Genomic DNA, 11,609 nt, shown 5'->3' with positions numbered 1-11,609 from the left:
CTAAATCATATGATGTCTGTCGGACTATCGGTAGGACCAAAAAACAATCGATAGTAGCAAAAAATAAAAAACATCGACACTATCGATAGTTTTGCGTCTCTGCGCAGAACTGCCATGCCTAAACAAAAGCGTTAAAGCAACGTTAAATGCAGAAATAACGCCAACAATAACATACCGTTGACGCCGCGTTATTTCGGTATGCTTCGTACCACGCTTTTGTTTAAGTACATACATATGACAGGTAGGGGCAGAAAAATGTTACTCATACGCCATGTCTTACATGGAGTACTCGTAACTAGTCGTACATTTTGGATAAGTAACATTGCCCATGTTGAAGTTAGATTTTTTTTCGTTCGTGATGTAAACTGAAAATTAAAATATCTTTGGAAAGTGACTTGATATAGAAAAGAGGTGTACAGATCCGCAATCTACGACCCAAAAATATATTCTCGTGTCTCGGCGTTTTTTGTGTGTCATTTCAGTGTCTCTACCGTCTTATTACTCAGCCACCTCTTGTTTAGACTTTAAAGGTTATGGTCATACCATTGACTACTGATTTAGTTAGTTCAGTAAAAAACAAACTACTTAAATATTTAAACACATTTATGCTGGCCCAAACATCTGTTAAAGCAAATTTATATTGGTACTTATATGAATCAAAATTTATGCGAAATAAAAAAAGTTCGATAGTGACGGTAACAATACACTAACACATTTGATTGAGCTGTAAAATTTTAGGTAATAACCCAGAAAACCACTTCTGTATTTTTTGTTTAATTTTCATCTAAAATTAGTTTTACACTTNGGCGTTTTAAATAAAAATCAAATATCGTTGAAAAAACCGAGAATATAAGGAATCAAAGCAGTACATGTGAGAGAGTATAATTATAACGTTCTGCTGTTTCTGTTTTTATTTTGGTTTTTGTATTAGTTTCAGTGGCGGTTGTTATTCTTGTTACGCTTATTTGTTGGAAAAGTAGTCATTTTCAATACAATTTTAGTGCGAATAATTTTTTTTTTTGATATTTTCCATTTTATTTTCGATATACGCCCTAGGATTTTTCTAAATGAATAAAAAGAGTTCTCGTTAAAAAAATTTTGTATATGTGGAAAACACTTTTTCGTAGAAATGGTATAGAATTCTTGAAAATCAATAGCTTTCGCTCGAAAAATTCTATTTCTCTTCAGCAGACTTCCAATAATTATAGTGATGCCCAATTGTTTATTTTACCATGTTTTAATGCTACCCATTTTTATGGGTCCCCTTATTGAATTTTTGGGGTTTTAAAGGCCTTATAAAAAATAGTTAATATTAAAAAATGTTTAAATAAACAATTGGGTATTATTATTGAAAGTCTACCGTTTCAATGAAAAAGTGCTTTTCGCCATTTAAAATACATAAAAAACTTCATTGGATTTGGACAGTTCTTATATATTTTTTAAAATGATTAATTACTCTTTTTCCCATTTAGATAAATCCTAGCGCTGAGAGTTTAACATTGTAAACATTTCGCCCCGCATTTAATTTTTGACCACCCTAATGTACATACATACATACATATGTAATCGTGTGAGAAATTGTTCTAAAAAAATTGCAAGGTGTGAATTCAGTTGTTCATTATTTCAATGTAAAATAAGAAATTGTTTGTTCAACTTTAATGTATGTTCATATCCAGCTTAGCTTAGTTAAAAATTGTTACCATCAAAAATGTAATCAAAAGATTTGCTATTTTTTAAACCAAAATTTACAGGAAAAATTTTAGAGATTCGTGTACTATAATTTTTATACGGAAATAAATACTCTTGTGTTTGTATGTATGTATATTCAAAAGTATTCGTACATGTACTCAGATATCGCCGCTTCAGAAAACGGATGTCGTATTTTACAAAATTTAAGAAAATTGACTTCGAAGTTTAATTTCGAATTAATCCGAAACTAATCAGTTGATTTTTGCAGTTTTTGAAGGAGACTTAGTTGGTGTTTTTAGTTTTTATTTTCCATATTTTTAAATTTAATACCTTTTAACGTTAATGAGAAAATTGAATTTTGATTCCACATACATATGTCGTAGGTAGCGTGTACTCACTACTTTGTTTTGTGACATATATGTATATGTATTTAATAAACAATTCTGTACATCTTTTATGCTATAAATGTGATACGACTTTACGTTTTCCTCTTTATGAAAACAAAAAACCAATACTTAAATTCAGTCCTTTGTACATTTTCATTTCTGTCATTTCATTGGAGACACAGTGCAAGCTAAAATTTAAAAAAAGGAATTAGTTACATAGTTTAATTTCCAATTTTAATTGTGTCGTTATAGCAGAGGACCATCGAATTGTCGTAAATTCAAAGTTTTGCGATAGATACGACAAATGTCATATGACTAAAAAAGACTACGTTTGTACGGGAGTTTTTTATGAATAAAATAAAGTTTGTTTGTTATGCCGTATGTGACGCATTTTCAGCACACACCACAAAAGGCATACCAATTAAGTAATATTATGTAGCATGCGACAAAATGCACGAGAAATATGTATCCTAAAAAATAAGGAAGATATAAAAAATGGATTGCAGAAATCAAAAGAGTATGTCCAACTTAGTAAATCTGCATCAAAATTCCAAAATCGTGATTTTGAACATTCGACATTCGTTTTCTGAGGCGACGATGTGTACATATGTAAGTACATATGCATGCATGTCCTCTTAAACTTCTTGGATTGCAATGAAAAGTACGTAACTAAGTTCAGATATAAAAGCCTTTGCTCTTGAAAATGACCTTTCTCTCAAGTGTGTGTGGTAGTTGTTTGTTCACTTTTTTTTTATAAAATCATGTAATTATGTAATGTGTTCATTCCAAGCCTGACAAATGCGTTTTTAACATCGATTATTTTTATGCTAACATTTAGTCAGTGCGTATCAAATATGCTGCTCTGCCTATTTTCCAATAATTTGATATCTTGCTCTTAATGTTTGCAAAATTATTTTTAAACTTAACTTCATTGCATTGAAAACGGTGCCCTTATAGCGATAGGAATTGCATACAAAATAGTTTACATTCTCATATTGAATTTGTTTTCTGGCTTGATAAATGTTTGTGTTTTTTTGTGATTTCAAAATAAATATTACCTGTAAATCTTGTTTGGCTGCTTCCGCGCCAGCTCTGGTATGAAATGTGACAAATCCGACGGGCTGTAAATTTGTAATGCAACAAATATGTTAGTGAAGCATTATGGGGAGGGGTGCTGTATCGGGTGCAGGTTGTTGAAACGTTCAAATTACTTACCGATGCAGTTTTTCCATTCTTGCTGGTCACCTTTAAAAGAGATCCTTCGTAGCCCTGTAAGAAAGAAAGCGAAAGTATTTTGGAAAAATTCATGCATTGTCTTACATATTCGTCAAAGTACAGGGATATATTTGGAAAATTCTCTCTTGATATGCCCTTAAGTCGCATTGACCCACATATGACGAAGAAATAGCCACACTAGGGATTGAACTCAGGGTAATACGATGGCTGCACAAAGCGGTATAATGAGAACCTGTGTTCGCAATGGATAACTGATCAAGTCATAAGAAAATTTAAATAGAAAAATTTATTTCAAATTGTTCTGAAATAACCAGTCGGAAAACATGTAAACTTTCTATTAACCCCTAATTAGGCGCATAAAGAAAATCACACAATTAGTCGCATGGGGTCCCCAGTCACAGCAACAAAAGTGTTGAAAAAAGAGTTTTCAAAATAAAAAAAACGGAGTGTGTATTAACAAAAATATTAAAGTACTCTATTATCTTTAACTTAAAAAGCAAATACATATTTTCGACTTCAAACTAAAAAAAAATAAAAAATTAAAAATTTACCTCCCCCATAAAAGATGTATCGTTAGTGGTCGCATTGGGTCAGCACTCAAGCGAGTAGCGACAAATATGTACGCGACGATGTTCTAAGAAAGAAAAGAATAACTTTGACTTCAAACTTAGATACAAAAATAAAAACTTACCTCTGCCAAAAAATTTTACGTAAGTGGTCGCATGGGGTCAGGACTTAAGAGTAGCGTACACGCCGATGCTTTGTCAGTGGCTTATTTACGTACCCCGCCTAGAGTTAGGAAGCTAGAAAGAGCGCGAGCACTCTCCAAGCACTTCAAGACATTTTTTTTTTTCAACTTCAAATGCGCCTAATTAAGGGTTAAATAAGCTAGCGCAATTAATAGTTTTATGATTTTGGAACTTTAAGTACGATTATTTTATATCAGCATTTTTGTGGGTTTCACCTAAAAAATTTAAGGGTTTACTATCTATGTTATCGAAAAGATGTATTTAGAGAAAAATATGGTTTGCTATAAATTTGTAAGGTTTTCCCGGTGCATGCCAGTAGTCGACTGAAATTTTATATTTTTTGTCGGATCAACCGAAAAATCTAGTAAATGCAGTACTTTTTGTAATGGCACTCAACAAGGAAGCTATGGAGCTGCCTGAGAATTCGTGAAACGGATTATTTTATTCCTCGATGTCGAAATATTCAAAAATTTTTTTGGAAGTAGGAGGTCGTAAGCACCCCATAAATTGTTGCATAAGTCTTTTTTTATATAGATTGTAGTTTAATTTCTATTCGAATTTAACAAATTGGGTAAAGGCTTCTTTGAATATACAGTCTAACAAAATTTTGCCTCCCTAGTAAAACAAATCGTTTCTGGTAGATTTCTCCGGGCTAAATCCAAATCTGACCGCGCAATTGCTCTAGCACGTCAAAATAGATATCCTAACCTCAAAGTGATAAAAAGACGGGTTTTTGGGGATATTTGAGATTATATTATGAGAAAAACTATTTTTTTAGCTTATTTCTACTTAGGGAATCATTTGGTATTACTCTTTCCGTTTAAAATTCATTTCCGTATATTGCGATTCAATTTTTCTTTCTCGAGATATATCAGTTTTAATGTGCAGTGCTTCGATATTAGCTATGATGACTCAAGGTTCCGAAGTAATACCGAAGTAGTGTATATTAAAACTGATATATCTCGAGAAAAAAATTCAAATCGCACAAAATGAAAAGGGAAAGGGTAGTGCTAAATGATGCCTTAAGTAGAAATAAGCAAAAAAATAGGTTTTTCTCATAATATAACCTCAAACATCGGCGAAACCCGTATTTTCGGCACATTGAGGTTATGATATCTTAAAATCTTGACGTCCTAGAGCAACGAAAATCTACAAGAAATGATGTGTTTTACTCAGGTTGATGAAAAAAAGCAAAATTTGTAGAAGTATGGTATTATTAGATAGTTTAACGTTATTTAACTGTAGATAAAATTGAAGGCTGTTGCATTTAATTTGATTTCGACAAAAGCCAGCTGCCATCTTCTTAATCAGAAAAAGGGTTCGCAATAATTTTATTTCTTTTCTCAGTCATATAAGTTTACAAACTGCTAAGTAGTTGACATCCCAACCGTTGGTATTTTTCAGTTTTCGGAGATGCCACCGAATATCTGTAATAAGTTATCTTCTCTCACAATTAAACTCCTAACAATCTTGTAGGCTTGCTGAATTTCTAAAATAAAACTCATTGCAATAGTAAAGGCAAGGAGAAGAGAGGTATCTGACAGCTGAGCTAAGACAACAGCAGACACAATTCCCCAGTTCCTAACCCATCCCGAAGTGGTCCAAACACGATCAGAAAATTGTACCACCCTATTGCTCATCCTTTGGCCAGCTGCAGTGATGTGTCCTTATCTGACTCACAAATACAGCAGAGATTATTTTACCCGATTGCTAACTTTGTAGATGCCCTCTTAACCAGCAGTGTCCCGTGTGGACGTCCATGATAGTTTTCAGTTTCTCCTTAGACAGGCCAAATGGAAGCCTATATCGCTTCTGGTGGTACCACCAATTAAGCTTTTGACTTAACGAATTTTTGTGGTGCTGTAGCAGTGTTGTTCAAATGCATGTGAAAAAATAAAGTCGGAATCGAATTTCTATACTCTAACCCTCTGGGATTGTTCTATACCGAAAAGAAATATACCTATTTTTTTATTTTGAAATCAAAAAATATTCAGAGGTCGCTCAAAGCGCTCATGTATTTTATATGGGAAAAATCAACTTTTCGTAGAAATGGTATAGAATTCTTGAAAATCAACATTTTTCGATCGGCAAACTCTATTTATTTTCAGGAGACTTCCAATTATAATACGCAATTCCTTATTTAACCATTTTTCCATACTAACCATATTCTATAGGTACAGTCTCCTGAAGAGGATCAGAGTTTTCCGATCGAAAAATATTGATTTTCAAGAATTCTATACTATTTCTTCGAAAAGTGGTTTTTTCCCCATATTACATACATGGAAAACTTTAAGCGCTTTGAGCGACCTCTAAATATTTTTTGATTTCAAAATAAAAAATAGTGATCTATTTTTTCCAATATACAGCAATCCTAGGGGTTAGGGGATTAAAAATCCGACTTTACTTATTTTGGACCACCCTAATGAGCAACCTATGTATATACTTAGGTATGCTTATCGTATGTACCCGTTCTAAACTTTCTGGCGATTTTAGGACCAAATGAGGTATTGAGTGCACAACAGATATGTAAGGTCACTGTGCATATCTATTTTAAGTATTTATCCTATAGTTACGGTGACCATCCGTTCTGTTTTTTGCAGGACCGTACTGTTTTTCAAAGGTCGGTCCTGCGTAGTTTTTCAAACTTGAGAAACCTGAAAATGTACTGATTTATTCCAAGTGTCCTGCATTTGTCCCGCATTTCATTCGTTATTTTAAAATTATCGGACAATGGATGGATTTTTTCAAAAAAGTATTTTTTGGTACTTTTCGTAGCTTTTCTTCAAAATCTCATGAAAAAATTTCCAAATTAACGTAAGCGACTTACAGCTCGAAGGGTATTGATGTTCCTCTTACCAAAATATATAACTTGTGGCGACTTCAATGAAAATTATTAGTGCTACAGCCCTCTGTTGATCGATTCAAAGTACTTAGTATTAAATGTCGATTAGATCAAAAAAGTACTGAGTTTTATTTATCGTTAACGGTATTCAGAAATTATTTGATTCAATTTGCAGTTTCAATAATTTTCAAGCGCAATACTTGAATTTGGGATTCATATATTAATTTAAATAAAATACTGCCAGCTTGTGAGATTTCTACACTAAGTATTGAAATGTTACCGACATGTGTGTATTTAAAGAATGTACTCAGTACTCAGGAAAATACCCCATCTTTAAAAGTATATATACCAAAGAACTCCATCCTCAAAATTACTTTATACTTCCCAACTTCTGCAAAGTGCATAGAAAGGAGCAACTTTGAGGAAAATCGATTATCTTTTCCCGCTAATAAACGTTACATAATACAAAATAGTTCGAAACATTTGTAGGGCTCCCTCAAATCGAAGATAAATCACGAGAAAAATTTGGCATGTTTTAAAAAAATTGTATATGTATATTTTTTTTTAATAAATATTGTCACTTAAATGGAAAAAGTCGTGACTGATATTTTTTTTGTATAAAATGATGTGGAAAGTTGTAATTGGATGAAATCCATCATATCAATCAAAAAGTGAAATTTGGATTTTTTATTATTTACGGCCTTTTAAATTTCAGGTAAAAAATTTCAGGTTGCACATAACCCAAGCGATGATGAAGTTCGCCTGACGAAATTCAGTGAGAATAGATTTATTTTTAATTTTACCGCTGCCACCACACAGTGGTTCAAAACTGGAATTTCCAGTTGAAAATTCACTGGAGCTTTCACTTTTTATTCAGTTTGATTATTTTTTGTTTTTTAATAAAAAGAAAAAAGAAATCTTGAAAAAATTTGAAATGCTAAAAAAAAATGTCCAACTTTAAAATTTGTTTTTTTTTTAGTTCTTTGACAAATCTTGGGAATGCATTTTATAGATGATGAAATTTAAGTAAAATAAAATGCAAGTTTCAAATAGGTAAGAGTTGGGGTTGATTTTAATTTATTTATATAATAACAATATAAATATTTAGCGTGCAGATGTGGAAGAAAAGTTAGCGAAAAAATTATTAAAAATCAACGCGGACACTTAGCCACTTGCAAATTCTTTTTAAGGCATTCGCAATTTTTCGTGTATCTTTTTTCGTTTTGGCCGAACTCTACAATTGTTTTTAACTAGTTTTTATTATGTAACATTTATTAACTGTAACAGGATAATCGATTTTCTTCAAAACTGCAACTTTTTCTGCTCTTTGCACCAAAAAATTTAATATAAACATATAAAAATTCAAAAATCGAGGGCCAGTTGCTTGCTAATTTTATATGCTTTCACGTAGAAAAAAATTAGTTAAATTGATTGAAAAATGAAGGCCCAGTGAATTATAAACAATAAATTCCAGTTTTGACCCACTGTGCGCCGGTCACAAAATCAGCCGTCAGTCAACAAATAGCTTTATTTCTTCACATTTCTAACAGGATTGGCAGAAAGGAGATGAAGAGCAAAATTTGGGGATTCATCTTTTCGATTCTGTATTTTTATATTTTTTGTTTTTCATTCAGCTAATTTGAATTTCGTTTCGATTTTGTGTTACTGGGCGAAATGTTGCGGCGAATATCACCCAACGGCATCGCTCCGTCCGCCGAAATTCGCGCAGCGATTGGTTCTGATTAAACTTTAACAGTTTTGCTAAGCGCTTTCATGTGATAGTCTCGTTGGGTGGAGTGTCATTTTACAAAATATTTTCAAACAGCTGCCAGCAGTTTCTGTGCATCTAGTCGCTGTTTCATGGGACTCGCGGTAAGGAACTTTAAATTTTTCTCACAAATACTAGTTTAATATGTGTCGTGCTTACCTCTACGCTTAGAAATCAAAAGATTTGCGAAAGGACATCGAGATGCAGCTTAAAAAGCGGTCAAGAGTTAATAGGTAAGTCTATTAAAAAAGTTAAATTTATTATTCTTGTAAGTAGATCAGCATGTGCTTAGTGGCATCATCCCTCTATGGGAGTAGCCTTTTTGTAAAATAGTCGTGCAAATTGCAAAATCGCGTGAGAAACTTAGCAATCAAGAAAAGGCGATCTGTGCAGCGCTGCTATTTTCGCTAAGTGCTATAGTAAAATGAAAAATTTGTGAGTATTTGAATTTTCTTAGAACGAATGTGGCTACTATGAGGTGTACAATGTTGTAGAGTAATTAACCGCCTTGGCTGTAAGAAATAAATGCAACTAAAAATAAATTGCACGCAGATGCAGCTTTCAACATGCAATAAATAAAACATCTTAATTGTTTTTTTTTTGATAAAATGCTTATCAAATATTTATACGTACTGCTGCATGAAAGATGTTTATAACGGTCACCTTTGCCGAAAAATAGGTGTCTAATAGACTGAACGTCAGTTGCACAGGGTTGAGCGTGTATTTTTACATCTAGAAATAGGAAATTTTTCGGGAAGATTTTTCGTGACGTGGCATTTGGTGAAAGTTTAAAACTAGTTTACAAATCATTTCTACGTTTAATGCCTGAAGACACTTCGAGTATATCTCGGCCAAACATTCTGGATTACTGTAATCTCAGTCAAATCTTAATTCGATGTCAAATGGAGTAAGTATTTATTAATATAATTTAATTTTTTTACCACTTATTCCTAAGCGCTAGAACCTTCTAACATGGCGGCCGTTGGCAAAACAATTTATGGCAAACATTTTGAAAGTGCTTAGTCAAGGGCATCCGTGCCGCCATATCAGCAAAGAAACCGTATGAATTGCCTTCCGCATTAACGCTTTGACTGCGGTTTCATTTGCCAATTAGTCTTAATGACTGTTGAAAGTAGCCAGGATGTGGCAAAAGGAAATATTTCACAAACCAACTTTGTGGCCATTAATTTGCAAACTGTGACTTTTCGTATAATCACTAAACTAGAAAAAATGCTCTTGTGTTGAGAAATAAATAAGCAGACTGTATTACCAGGATTCTTTTATTTGGAAATTTTGAAGATCTTGATTAGTGCTAAGTACAAACATATTTTTAGCTGCGGAAAGTTGGGAAATAAGTTAAGGATGAATCCTTAAAAAATTAAAACATTTGCATTTGAAAAAATTTTATTTTCTTACACTTTCACACTGTTTTTTTTTTTATAAAGAATTTCGGTGTCGCCGATTTTTCTTTGCTTAAATTCACACTCATTTATGTAGATCTGTTTAACTTAAAAGTTGTTCGTACTGAAGAGTTTTGCCCTTCGAGGGTCTCTAAAAATAAATATCCATACCTAGGTATTCCTAAATGCGGGAATCGCATTTGTAAGCGTAATAAATAGTCCTTTCAATGTCTATGAACTGATTGGGCCTTATAAGTCCAGAAGAGAAACGACTGGCGTGCCTTGTTGAACTCGTCCGAAATCGCTTAGGCGGTTACAGAGCCAAACAAGAATAATAAGAATAATAATAGGAGATTGGTGCTTACTTATATGTTAGTCTTTGGCCGAGCTTCTCCTCCGATTTGTGGGTAGGAACCAGAGAACAGCTTTGAGTATGATCGAGCCTTTTTGATCACACTAACTAAAAATCAAGCACAAGCGAACGCCACACTCGGCTACTATGTGTTCGATCGAGATGCATACCCGACAGCTGCTTTGGTTACGAACGAGTCTGTTCGATCACCCTCGCTATAAATTGAGCACAAGCGAACACCACACTCGGACACCCGCAGCTAACCCGAAAATTTGTGTAACAATGAAATGGACACCCGAACATTGCGATAAAATGCAGGACAACAAAGAAATTTACGCTGAAGGTAACTGGCGCCAATATGTTCCCACAAAGCATACGAAAATGTTGTTGCTTTGTGCTTGTGCATACGCAATGAAAAAATTAGAAGCGAAGTAGACAAAAATGTGTTTGCATCTATTTCGTATAGTTTCGCGTGGAAAGCTGTGTGTGTATATATTAGAACACAGCCTAAAACTATGTAGGTACATACTTTTACAAAAAATAAATGTGCACCGAGTGTATAGGGCTTGGGCATTGCCGATCTACACACATTTATACCTAAATGGATGTAGGCGTCGTGATGCCGCATTTTGTATGAGCAAAAATATAAGAAATGGTTAAATGTACACTTAAACAAACTACCGAAAAATTCAACCTTCTCTTTACCCTCTACGCACAAAAACTAAGAACACCGCGATGAGAAGGCAACATTTTTTGTAGAAACAAAAACGTCATAAGCCAATCAAGAAAATTTTGTGCACACTCGGGTTGAAACTCGAACACCCGGGTATATTGAGCTGCAAAGCACCCGAACCCAATCAAGTATGTATGAAAAGCAATCGGGTGTTGTGGCCAACATGTTCGTCTTGAGCTCAGTCGATAACGAACAATACTTCTGCTCGTATACAGAGAACGATGCAAAACGGGTTTTGTTAGATGATCGAGTATACACGAAAATCATGCACCCGCTGCAGATGTCTGGTAGGAACCTACATTATTACGCGAACTCCGAACGGCGATTATATTTTTATGAAAAGCTGTTTTTCATGGCAGAAATACACTCGGAGGCTTGCCATTGCCTGTCGAGGGGCGACCGCTGTTAGAACAAACTTTTTTTTCAATGTTGGTATGAACCGGGCTTGAACCGA

General features: G+C 33.8%; 1 pseudogene; it reads right to left on the bottom strand.

Annotated features, from left to right (window-relative positions):
- Positions 1-11,609, bottom strand: part of LOC108365464 (putative uncharacterized protein DDB_G0277255) — an 88,845-nt pseudogene that overhangs the window by 35,536 nt on the left and 41,700 nt on the right.

This window comes from Rhagoletis zephyria, unplaced genomic scaffold, assembly GCF_001687245.7.
Source record: "Rhagoletis zephyria isolate East Lansing unplaced genomic scaffold, Rhagoletis_zephyria_1.1 Rzeph_scaffold_01881, whole genome shotgun sequence".
In the NCBI taxonomy this organism is placed as follows: domain Eukaryota; kingdom Metazoa; phylum Arthropoda; class Insecta; order Diptera; family Tephritidae; genus Rhagoletis; species Rhagoletis zephyria.
This window is presented reverse-complemented; position numbering and strand designations above follow the sequence as displayed.